Genomic DNA, 13,554 nt, shown 5'->3' with positions numbered 1-13,554 from the left:
ATAGGTGGGGTATTCACCAATCTGATTACAGGGGAAGGCCTCTCCACTGTGTCTAGGACTCTCAGCTGAGGTCATCCTTGTGGATTCTTGGGAATTTCTCTAGCACCAGGCTTCTCCCTAACCCCATAATGGATCCCTCTATTCAGCTATCTATTTCACTGGTTGAAGGAGAGAGGAATGAGGTGGGAGGTAATCCTTAAGTCAGAGAAGAAAATACTCTATTATTTTAATTTTAAAATTTATTCTCAATTATGCACATGTGTGCGATTGTCTGTGCAATTATGAAAAATTACATTTTACCTTGCATGAGCCTCTGGGGTATGATGAGCAACTTTTTATTAAAAAAAATAAACAATAAAAATCCTTTTTTTCCTAGGGCAGTTCTTTTGTAAAGGGGCATGGGTAGGAATTTTTGACAGGTTACAATTTATTTCCTTTATTTTACTTATATTTTAAAGAAAAAAAAACAATTAATTTTGAAAACTTGTCTGTCAGTTTTCAGGGACTCAGGCACGTCACTGACTTAGAAGTTAAGGATGCTTTCTTATTGGATAGGTGGGATGAGGTGCTTCTATGTGGAGCAGGAAACCAGACTGCTAATCCACCTTGCATTCTCAGTGCTGAAGTGGGGGGCCATGCTCAGTTGTTGGTGTCTAGAGGGCATCTGTCAAATGCTTGATGATTAGAATACAGAGATTCATTCCAGTTAAATGCCAGAGAGATGTCCCATCCCTGTTTCCCTTTTCTCCAAATGCTGATTGATGGTTCTACAGATCCTAAAGTCTATGCTTTTAAAACAATTTCTCCGTCAAACATTGTGAGATTTTTTTCTTAAAGTTTTGACAGATCTGAGTACACATTTCAGTCACTCTAAAATTAAATTAAATGATCATAGAGTGTGAGAACTGGGGGAAAAATTTCTAGAACGTCGTGTCCAGGGATTACAAATTCAGATGTCTCCGAGGGTCAGAAATAATGTGAGCATGTGACTCTGCCTGGGCTTAAGATCCTTGGCGGGAGCAGAGCCAACCCTGAAGCAAGGGACCGAAAAACGTGCCAAATTCCAGGCCACTTCTGACCATAGAGAAGGAACTCGAGGGTTGCATCCCCTGCACCAGCTACAGTGTATGGAAGCTGGAGTTAATCCTCTGGTCTCTGCTGTGAGTGTGTTTAATCTTGCAGTGATCACTTCTTCAGGACAGTGAAATAGAGAATTGCTTGGTCACAGAAAAAAACACCACAGAGGGCTCCGAGTCTCAGCGCTTGCATTCAGTCCTCACCACATCCCCAAAGTACTTGCTTTTGTGAATTAGTATCCAAACAAATATTCAGAGATGTGGGGAAAGGGCATTTACATCATTTCCATTTCTGCTTCCTTGTACCTGAAAAAGGGGTAAATACACTGCAAAAAATTTCTTCGTGCCCCATTCATTGGATTAGAGGTCGTATGAAGGTTGTCTGCGTTTGATGGGCTGTGTCACTTCAGGTCACTCAGTGAGCATCAGGTCTCTGAACACTCTGAAGAGTACCTCGGGTTTATTTGCCCTTAAGTTGGTTTTAGTTGTTGGTTTTTTTTTTTTTTTTTTTTTTTTAAATAGAATTTCTGCAAAGTGCTGAGCACAAAACTTGTTCATGTTTTGATGATCAGAAAATGTGAGTTTTCTACCTGCTAGGCTCGAAACCTCTTCCCTCCTCCCTTTCTCCTGGATCAGGGCCTGTAACTTTTTAAAATCACCTGGTAATAAATTGGTCTGCATTCTATCCTTCCACTCCAGCTGGGATCATCAACAGCGTTGTGAGTTTTATTTTGTAATACACTGTCAAACGCATCCTTTTATATGAAAAAAATGAATGTAAACATTTTCTTTAAGGAGCTTCCTGTGAGATTTCTACCCTCTGGTTAAATGACCATTTGAATTCTTCTAAGCACATCATCGTCATTATTACTCTTATTTTTGGTTAATGCATCTTTTTTTTCTTTGTCTCTTTTCTTTAGAGAAAATAAGATGTGATAGAAGACTTCCAAATGTTATGGGGTCTTTAGTGCTTTTGGTAGGAAATCTGGGTCTCTAAAATCAGCATTGGAGATTCAGCACTATCTAGGCTGTTTGGCGACCATGTGTCCATGTTTTCAGAATGCTCCAACCCACAGTCCCATTGGATTCTTCATGGAAAATGCTCAATCAAACTTTCGCTTCAAGAAATCACAACACTTTAGCATTTTTTAAAAAGTGAACAAATTTGCTCAAAAATTCTGTGCCATTTCAACACCAAAAAGATAACAAACAAACAACAGCCATGGAAGAGCTGAAGACATGAGATAAGTGTAGGTAAGAGCAGCAGTCAGTTTAGATTCTTCCATCAGGCTCACCAAGCAGGTTATCCTTAGATATGGCTCTCAGGCACCAAAAATGCCAGCCTAGTTCCCTATGAAACTCTACTTGGAAGTTAACATGCTATTTGTTATGTAATTGTCATATTCCTTAGTAGTTAGGAGGTCATTTTTTAAAAAGGTACAAAAAGGCCATCAATAGTGACCCATGCTACTTATCAATAGCAGTGACTACTGTCATATAGAGGATTCTTCACTAAGAAAGCCAATCATGTGGCTTTTGTGCCACTTGAATTTTAAAGCTCAACCTTTTATATTATTAGTTGTGAGCCTAGCTCTTAGTGGTTGAGTCATGTCTTCATCCCACATCTCATGTAGTGAATATACTAAGATCAATAATTAATAAATGAGACTTCATGAAAGTTAAAAGCTTCCATAAGGTAAAGGACACTTTCAATTGGACACGGCAGCAATCTACAGAGTGGGAAAAGATTTTTTTTTTACCAACTCCACATCTTATGAAGGACTAATATTCAAAATATACAAAGAACTGAAAAACTAGATATTAAAAACCCAAATAATCTAATTTAAACTGGGGTACAGATCTAAACAGAATTCTCAGTAGAGGACTCCCAAATGCCTGAGAAACATTTAAATAAATGTTCAACATTCTTAATCATAAAGGAAATGCAAATCAAAATGACCTTGAGATTCTATCTTAATGCCTGTCAGAATGGCTAAGATCAAAAACACAAGAGACAACTCATGTTGCAGAAGATATGAACAAGGAGAACACCCTTCTTTTGCTGGTGGGAAAGTAAACTTGTATAGTCACTATGGCAATAAATAACGTGGTACCTCAGAAAATTGGGAATCAATCTACCTCAAGACTCAGTTACACTACTCTTGCCATATTCCCAAAAGACATTCCATCCAAACAAAAGTACACTTGCTATGTTTATTGCAGCTTTACTCGTAATAGTCAGAAACTGAAAATAACCTAGATGTCCCTCGATTGAATAATGGATAATGAAAATATGGTACAGATACTAAAAACAATGACATCATAAAATTTGCAGGCAAATAGTTGGAAATGAATCATCGTGAGCAAAACAACACAGACTCAGAATGGCAAACATGATATTCACTCACTTTAAAGTGCGTATTAGCTGTTAAGTAACAAACAATCATGCTCCAGTCCACAGACTCAGAGAGGATAAGTATCAAGGAAGGAGCTGAGAGACTCATGGATCTTCCTGGGAAGGGGAAATAAAATAGATATTGTGGGTGTACTGGGGCAGGTGGAATGGAAACAGGAAGGATCAAGTGAGTGAGTTAGGGATGGAGACGGAGAGCATGACTAGAATTTGGGGGGAGTTTTAGGTGGATATGTGGAACTTCCTGGAACCTTTGAGGGTGACCCTGGTGAGGACTCCTAGTGATAGAGGATAAGGATATTGAACAAAGCATCTTCTGAAACAAGGCAAGGAATCAAGTGGCAGAACTAGGGCACCAACACAGCCACAAAGCTTTTGATCCACAATCTCTCAGGCCTACAAGATGTGCTGGGGTAATGGTTGTTCAGAGCTTGTGGGAATAGCCAGTCAATCACTGGTATAACTTGAGGCCCACTCATGAAAGGAAACCCATGCCTGACCTTCCTAGATAACCAGGATCCAGAAGATGGATGGCTGAGAGACCCAGGTAGAGTCAAACATGACTGACAAAAAAAGCCAATGAAAAGATTCCTAATAATATTCTGCTATACTCATAGATTGGCGCCCAACCCAGTTGTCATCAGAGAGACTTCTGGCAGCTGATGTGAGCAGAGGCAGAGACCCACAGCCAAAATTAGATAGAGCTCAGGAACACCATGAAAGAAGGAGAGGAAAGATTATAGAAGCCAGAAGGGTCAAAGACACCATGAGAACATAGCCTACAGAATCAACTAAGGGCTCATAGGGGCTTTCAGAGTGGCAATCATGGAGCCTGCAAGGGTTGCAAATTGGCTTGTTTTTTTGTGGGACTCGATACAGTGAGAGTGGGGGTATCTCTGACCATTTTGAACAATTTTTGTATCTTTTGTCTTCTACTGGGTTTCCCTGTCCAACCTTGATAGGAGGGTTTATGCCTACTTTATCGCATTTTGTTATGCTTTGTTCAGTTGATATCCTTGGGAGATATACTCCTTTCTGAATGGAAATGAAGGAGTGATCAATTTGGGGGAGAGTGGGAGTGCATGGGGAAACTGAGGGTATTGGAGGGAGGGGAGGTTGTGGTCATTATGTATTGTATGAGAAAAGAACAAATGAAGAAAAAAAGACAACTTTTTAAAGATATTCAAACACTGTCACCCAACCCTGAAACAATTCTTACAGGACATCAGTGCTAAAATAAGCTTTTTAAAGATGTTAAAACTCTTTTTATCAAGAACAGTGAAAAATTCTTTAAGCCCAGTATCTTAGGGTTTCGATTGCTGTGAAGATACACCATGACCATGACAACTCTTATAAAGACAAACATTTAACTGATGTGGCAGTTTAGAGTTCATATATATGTTCTCTTCAAGGTGGGTCATGGAGGCTGGTAATATTGTGGCAGCGTAGGCTAACTTGGTGCTGGAGAATTTTACATCTTGATACAAAGGCAACAGGAAGTGAACTATCTCACTGGTAGTAGCTTGAACATAGGAGACCTCAAAATCCACCCCACAGTGACTTACTACCTCCAACAAGGCCACAACTAATCCAATAAGGCCACACCTACTCTAACAAATCCATATCTCCTAATAACACTACTCCCTTTGGGGGCCATTTGCTTTCAAACCACCACATTCTATTCCCTGGTTCCCCAAGGAACCTCACATGACTGTCTCCTATCTTTTCACACTTCTATGTTTATATCAACAAACACAAACATGCACACAGAATAAAATAGAATGTACTTTTTATTGTTTTGCTGAAACACTTCTTTGCAACATGTTATTTTTTCCTGATGAAAGAAAAAGTTTCATTTTACTTAAGAAAACAAAACTAAATGCTGTGTTTTAAAACATAGAGGGTTCAAACATGTGAAGCTGATGCATACCCACTGATACAGAGTGATCCTAAATCACCAAATCCTAAATAAATCTAGAACGGAGGCTTTCTTGACTAAGGAATAACAAGAATTGTTTAGTTAACTTTGTACAGTTTTATGGCCAAATCCATTCTATTTAGCATTCAATTTTCAGTCCTGATTGGGTTTGACTACCTTGAAATTCATATTTCTAACACTGAGAGAGTCTTGATGCTTCTTCATTAGATGACTGAGTAAATTTTATTGATTGTGAGTGTTCTGCTGCCTGACAAAATAGCTTCACCTTTTTGTAAATTTCTGGCTAAAAATTAAATATCTAAAAGTATATGATAGATACATACATATTAGTGATTTTCAGAGAGAGAGATAAGGAGAGTGTGTGTGTGTGTGCATGTGTGTGTGTGTGTGAGTGTATGCATGTGTGCATGTGTGTGTGTGTGTGCTGTTTGGTATTTGTCTTTATCATTTTGCTTCTCACCAGCTACTCAGATTCCTGTATCAATCTGTTGAATACTTTTCTCTAACTTTATTTAAATGCACAGAGATCCTTGTGACACTCAGAATAAAGGATCACAGTAGCCTATTCCTGAATTTTGCACCTCCAAAAATCTGGGATCATTGCTGTTATTTTCTTTTTCTTTTTGCTTGTTTTTTGTGATTTTTTTTGGAATTTTAGCTTAGTATTGTGGCTCACATCTTTAATTCCAGGTGGATCTCTGTGGGTTTGAGACAAGTCTGGTCTACAAAGTGAGTTTCTGGACAGCTATATAGAGACATTAAATAAATAAGTAAAGTCAGATGTTATCGTTAAACCCCTAAGTTTTGTGGCAATTTGTTATGCCCAGTATGTAACATAACACAATTTACTTACATAACCCTTTCTGCTTACTGTTTCACTATCAGAATCTGTTCAAATTTGTTGCCATAAAGTTTATTTCATTTTTTTAATGGCAACTTAGCATCACCTGATAAGGATGAACACTAATTTATTCAAATATGTGTGTACATGTACATGTGATATATGTGTGTGTTTTTTCTTGTGTGTGAGTTCATATGCATTTGAATGTAAATGTGTGTAGAGATTAGCCACAGGTTTTGTTCCTCAGGAGCCATCTACCTTGTTTTTGGTGGCAGGGTTTCCCACTAGGACTTAGGAGTTGCCAAGGACTCCCAGGGTCTTCCTGTCTTCTCCTCCCCAGCACTGGGATTACAAACACATCTCACCATGTTTTGTGTTTTCACAGGGGTCCTAGGAATCTGAACTTAAGTTCTCAAGTTTGAGTGGCAGGTGATTTATCTCTCCAGCCCCTCAAGATTTCTTTGAGTAGCCATTAATTCGATAAAAGACTTCTAGTGGCAAAAGTAAATTAAGCTATAAATTAAATAAACACTAATAATACAATTAAGGTTTATTTTGTCATATTTTCTGCATATCATTTGAGATGCTGATTTAGAAATTGGGAGAACCATACATGAGAAAATTCCAAGTAAGTCATGTTTCCTATTTCACAAGAAACTGTATATTAAAGTTATGATACAAATATTTTAAAATAACACAATTAATAAATAATTATATTTTATTTAATTTGTAGAAAAATAGATATTTCTAAAGAATAAAAATAAATAATATTTTGTTGGATTTATTAGCTATTTAATTAATTGTCCTTTAAATTTCTTTTGGTAATGTGAAATATTTATCAAATTGTTTAATTTTTGGACAGAAAATAATTTCCAAATTACACATCATATAATCACTCATTTCATATTTTAACCCATTAAAATTTTGTATTTACAATATTTTAAGAATAGTTTCCAGTTTGACAAATAATGAAAGAATTGAAGTAATACATATTACCTGTATAAAATGTGAGTCTAACATTTGCTGAAAATTTGGATATTTTTTTTTCTACAGGATAACCATGTATAGTGGTTTGCAAATGAGTATGTGGTACTGTGTGTCTTTTGCACATTTTAAGGCCTTGAATTTATATAGATATCTATCAAACTTATAGATGCTTTAACCTATATTAACATGTTGCATGTGCCACTCCCTATTTCTTTATCAAATGGCATTTAAAGGAAGCATATTTTATGACTGATGAGTTAGCTGTGGGAATAGATGTGGCAAGTTTATTTTCATTTGTTATTTTAATCCTTATGTTGAGTTAATTTTAATTTTTGTTTTGTTGTTAGGTGGAACCAATGCTGTTTTTACTTTCTGACAGTGTGCTGGCCTCTGTGTTAATGAAATGATGTTTGTAGCAAAGCTGGCAAACATAATTCTTTCCATGTAAAGTGTTTCTAAGAACATTTCACCCAGGGGAATATTTTGAGACCGTGTGAAGCGAAATCCTTGCCTGCAAGCGTTTCTACAGACTATCACTTTTCTAGTCAGAGGGCTAGAGATGTTTTTATCATTCAGTATCCTAATGCTTTTAAAACATTTTTTTTCACCCTCAACAGCAAAAACACATTTTAGAAATGCCTGTTACTAGAGCAAACATTTCAACCCAAAACACATTTAAACTGTTAAACTCCTTTTCTGAACCAAATGTTTTGCTTTGCAAATGGCTTTCAGATTTGCCTTAATTCAACTCCATTCTTTCTTTAACACGACTGTGAAGATTTTATAGATTAAGAGCCCCTATTTCACGGATAATCTTCACAATTTAGACTCAGTTGACAGGTACTTATGAGGCATCTTATTTTTGCTGACTTCAGTGTTGGTTCTAATCCAATGATAAATACTATTGTCAATGCCTTTAAGGATCATGGTAACAGAAACAAAATCAAGTAATAAATCCAACACAATGCAGCCAGTGACAGTTATTAAGTAATAAATTAGCCAATAAATGAGCTATTTTATGTAGAAACTCTTCAATTTGCCAGGCATTATCATTGTTATACCATGTACTTTAATGATGAACGTGATACAGGAGGTAAAGTCCAAATTGTTGCCCATACAACGGAGATCAGGGCAAACTTTTTGAAAATAACTTTAGAACTGGCACAAGACAATTGATATTACACAGATGAAAACTCCATTCTAAGCACATGTACAGACTTAGAAAAAGTGCTGCAGGCTGGAGGACCATGGATACATATTGGCTGTGTAGGTGGTAGGGGACAGGGGTCAGCTAGAACAGGGTAACAAAGATCAGGTCCTGGAGGACTCGATAGCCTATTCTAGAAATGTGGAAAATCAAGAGTGTATTCTGAATCTTAATATTCATCTGAAGCTTAGCTGCTTACTAATTCAGTGGTAATAAGTGTCTGAATTTACTACCTTAATGACCCTTAAAAAGAATATCAGATTATCTTCAATGAACTGGAAAAAGAACAAATTATACAAGTAATATATTGGTGCTTAGCTGTGATATGACCTACTGGCATTGAAAAAGCAGTGTAGACTTCCGTGGGTGAGGCTAATAGTATCAGCACATTCTGGTTTCTCCTACAACATGATGCCTGGGGATGGTCTTCAATAGTATGAGAGTTGTCTTTGACAGACAAGCAGGGATCCACTAACTTGTATAAGGAATAGGTTGAGGACTCTCAAACTGTATTATGCTTCAAGTGACACAAAGTCTAGTCAAAGCAGCGTAGTCCAGTTATAAATGAACACACAGGGTGGATATAAACACCTACTATTTGGTCATATATTCATGGAAAGAAATGCAGTATTTTGTAAACACTATTTAAAGGGCCTTACTTTCTGAAGGGATTCAAAAAACTCTTTTAGTTTCTAATAGCTATAAATTGATGAGAACAAGGGCTATCTACCTTGTGATGAATTCATCTTTTTCTGGTCAGTGAATAGCCAAGGAAACTGTGTAGTCACAGCAATTGAATGCCAGACTGAGACTCTTGAGTGATATTGTTTGTGGAGACTCTTAGCATCAGAGAGTCATTGATAGGTGTAGCTATTCTTCTGAAGGCCTTTGAGAAAAACATTTTATATCCCAAAATAGGAAGTATCAAAACCCTCACATGGGGCAATCTTGGCATGATTGAAGAAGAGAAAAATGTCAATGGTCTCAGAGGACAGAAATTTTCTTACTTCACAGAGCACCAGATTAGAGTCATGTAGGAGTTCACCTATTGACTATCCATTAGGAGAACACATGAATTGATTAACTGAATATTACTCAGATTTACTGTGTTTGGATGATATTGCAGATAATGAGAATACTATGGTATAGGTGGTACACTGGTAGCGAAATATTTCTGCCTCTCTGAAAGTTAAGAGCCCGTGGAAGATTGTCCATACTTTTATATTCCTGGTACTTACATCCTTAGATTCAAACAACAGCAAACAGAAAATGTTTGCTAAAATTCTAGAAAGTACTGCAAATGCAAAACTTCAATTTGCCAAAGGGCAAGCACAAGGTTGAACACATATGAATGAAAGGAACTTCAGTATGCCTTACTGGAGTCTACTGACACTTCATAGACTTTAGTTTCCCTTTAGTGCTCACTATTTGGGCATTGGTGCTTCATGTCTTGATTATGTTCTGTGTAGCTAACATTTGAGGTCCCATCTTTATGAAGGTTTTCACTTTGTCATTATTATATAATAAAGTATAAAGCCTTTGGGCTACTATTTACACTGTATTACATATTATATATGATCAAGAGATGATTAAAAGTGCATGAGTGAGAGAGTGAAGATTACATTCTGTGATAGTTAATATTGATTTTCAGGACAGAAGTAATCCCTAATGGCAAAAAGCATGTACCGCTCTTGCAGAGTTAGGTTCACCCATGTCAGGTGTTTCACAATTGCCTGTAACTCTAGCTCCAGGGAGTTCCTTGCTCCCCTTGACCTTTCCACAGGATCTATTCTCGCTTGCACGCATCCATCCATCCCCTTAACACATACATTAAAATAAAAATTATTCCTAAGAAACCTTAAGAATATTGTCAACTTGACTCTCTAAAGAGACAAACATCTGGGCATGTCTGTGAGAGATTTTCTATCTCAGGCTTGTTGAGGTAGAAAGAGATATTCAGTGTGGGCAGTACCGTGCTATGGTCTGGGATTTCAAATGCAGGTGAAAATAAGCTGAACATGACTATTCGGTGCTGCCTGTTTCCTGACTGTGAACACAATGTGACCAGTTGCTCCTGCTTCTGCCACATTGCCACATTACTTGTAAGGATGGAGCAAAGACTTGGAAATGTAGGCCAAAGAGGACTTTCCCACCGTAAGTTGCTTTAGTCAGGTATTTTATTGCAGATATGAGACAAGTAACTGATATAGAATGTTGGCACAAAGAAGTCAAGCTACAGTTGTGGTGTACCTGACCATAAAATTCTTGAGTCTACCTGATGTTGAAATAAGAGTGGCGGCGGGGCTGCGTCCTGCCACTCAGCTAGCTTTACCCAAAATAATTACATGGAAACTGTATTCTTTTGAACACTGCCTGGTCCATTAGTTCCAGCCTCTTATTGGCTAGCTCTTACATATCAATCTAACCCATTTCTAATATTCTGTGTAGCACCACAAGCTGGCTTACCAGGAAAGATCTTAACCTGCATCTGTCTGGAGTGGGAGAATCATGGTGACTCACTGACTCGGCTTCTTTCTCCCAGCATTCTGTTCTGTATACTCCGCCTATCTTAATTCTACCCTATCAGAGGCCAAGCAGTTTCTTTATTAATTAACCAATGAAAGCAACAGATAGAAAGATGACTCTCCTCCATCAACCTGACCATAAAATTCTTGAGTCTACCTGGCCATAAAATTCTTGAGTCTACCTGACCATAAAATTCTTGAGTCTTTTCTTTGGAACTGGTTCATGAGAGGAATATGGAAACTTTAGAACTTTAAACTAGAAAGGCTCTTAAATTCTTTAATAAAAAGCAAACTGGACCTTTATTGTGGAATGATGGAAGACAAAAATAAAATGAGAGAAAGGTAGACAATGGAGGGTTTCAGAAGGGAATGAAGATTCTCTCAGGCTGGGTAGTAGTAGTGCACACCTTCAGTCCAGCATTTGGGAGGCAGAGGCAGGCGAACTTCTCTGAGTTTGAGGCCAATCTGGTCTACAGTGTGACTTCCAGGTCAGCTAGAATAGTTACACAGGAAAACTTTATCTCAAAACAAAACTAAATGAAACAAAAAAGAAACAAAATAATAAAAAACAAAAAATTCTATCTGGTACTTGGGGAGGGTCTTTTCATGTTATATTTTGACATAAATAAATGAATAAATAAATAACAAATAAATTTGTTTCATTCTGACCATGACCTGAGAACTCCAGTGAAGTTGAATAGAAATATAATGGATTGTTCGACAGAAGAAATATGAAGCCAGACAAGTACTTAGTTTGATGTTAACAAAACAACTATAATTGTGAAGGTGTTCAGCACCACTGAAGAGAAACCTCCTAGACAGCGACATTATGGAAGATATTCCATGGGCAAAACTCTATGCACTGGAGGCTCCATGTTGGGAAGAACAAATTGCATTTGAAGGAAGAAAGTCTAAACTAAAGGGTTTCCCTCCTTCCTGGGGGTAATTGCCGAGGGCAGTGCATCCTTGGGGGTCACCACACAAAAGCTGAGCATCTACTGTCTGAGGTGCCAGTTTATATTTCAAATGGCAGCAGAGCTTGGCATCATTATTCATGTGGTGCTGATTCTGCAGGCATGGAATGTATAAGACTGGTAGAGTCATAGAGTCCTACTCCACAGATTCAGAGAGCAATAAGGACAATATGTGTGGCAGGCTGGGAGTCTCTTCAAGCAGGCCTCCTGAGCTCATTGTGTAAACCTATGGTGATATTTAAGTTGTAGTGGAAACCTCAGAGTACTGGAGACCTCAGAATATTGGAGATGACAGGATCATGGGAACATCGGCCAAAATAAGCCATCAGTGGAATCAACCCACGTATGCTGTGGGCTGCAGAACTGGAGGGATAGGACTACCTAAGACATTTGTAGTCCAATCAATTTCATTCTGAGCCCAGTATTACTTTGGTCCTAATATTCTTTCCTATGTCAAAATTCTATTTTGGAATGGGAGAATATACTCTGTATCATTTATGTTGGAAGTATGCAATTGTTTACTTTTTTCTGTATTATTTATTTTTATTTTATAAGGTTTACAGTTAAAATATTAACTTGAAATTTAGAAAAGAATTTGGACTTTTGAGTTCTGTTGGGAGTCTTAAAGAATTAGAAGACACTGACATAAATAAAATCCACACACGTATGAATACTTGATTTTTGACAAAGAGGCCAGACTTATGTAATGGAAAAAAGAAAACATCTTCAACAAATGTTGCTGGCATAAGTTAATGTCATCATGTAAAAATGCAAATATATCTATCACCCTGTACAAAACAAGTGTATCAAATACCTCAATATAAATGTAGTTTCACTGAAGCTAGTAGAAGAGAAAGTGGAAAGTAGCCTTGAATGCATTGGCACAGGAGACCACATCCTCTGTAGAAGACTAGCAGCACAGACACTGAGACTGGCAATTATAATTAGGACTTCCTGAAACTGAAAAGCTTCTGTAAAGCAAAGGACATTGTCAATAAAACAGGACAGCAGTCTAGAGAATGGAAAAAAATTTTCACCAAACCCACATTGGACAGAAGACTGATCTCCAAAATACATAAGAAACTGAAGAAACTATACAGAAAAATGTGAAATAATCTAATTTAAAAATGGAGTGCAAATTTAAACAGAATTCTCAACAAACAAATCTCAAATCTCAGATATACTTAAAAAATTGTTCAAATCTTTAGACATCAGGGGAATGCAAATCAAAATGACTCTGAGATACCACCTTACATCTGTCAGGATGGTTAAGATCTAAAACACCAATGACAGCCTATGTCATAGAGGATGTGAAATAGGGGGAACACTCCTCCACTGTTGGTGGGAATATATACTTTTACAGCCACTTTGGAAATTGGTTTGGTGATTTCTCAGAAAATTGGGGATCAATATACCTCAAGACCCAGTTGTACCAATCTTGAGCATATGCCCAAAGAATGCTCAATCATACCACAAGGACACTTTCTCAGTTATGTTCACAGCAGCATTATTCATTATAGTCAGAACCTGGAAACAACCTAGATGCCCCTCAATTGAGGAATGGATGAAGAAAATATGGTATATTTACAAAA

Source organism: Chionomys nivalis, chromosome 8 (assembly GCF_950005125.1).
Source record: "Chionomys nivalis chromosome 8, mChiNiv1.1, whole genome shotgun sequence".
Taxonomy (NCBI): domain Eukaryota; kingdom Metazoa; phylum Chordata; class Mammalia; order Rodentia; family Cricetidae; genus Chionomys; species Chionomys nivalis.
This window is presented reverse-complemented; position numbering follows the sequence as displayed.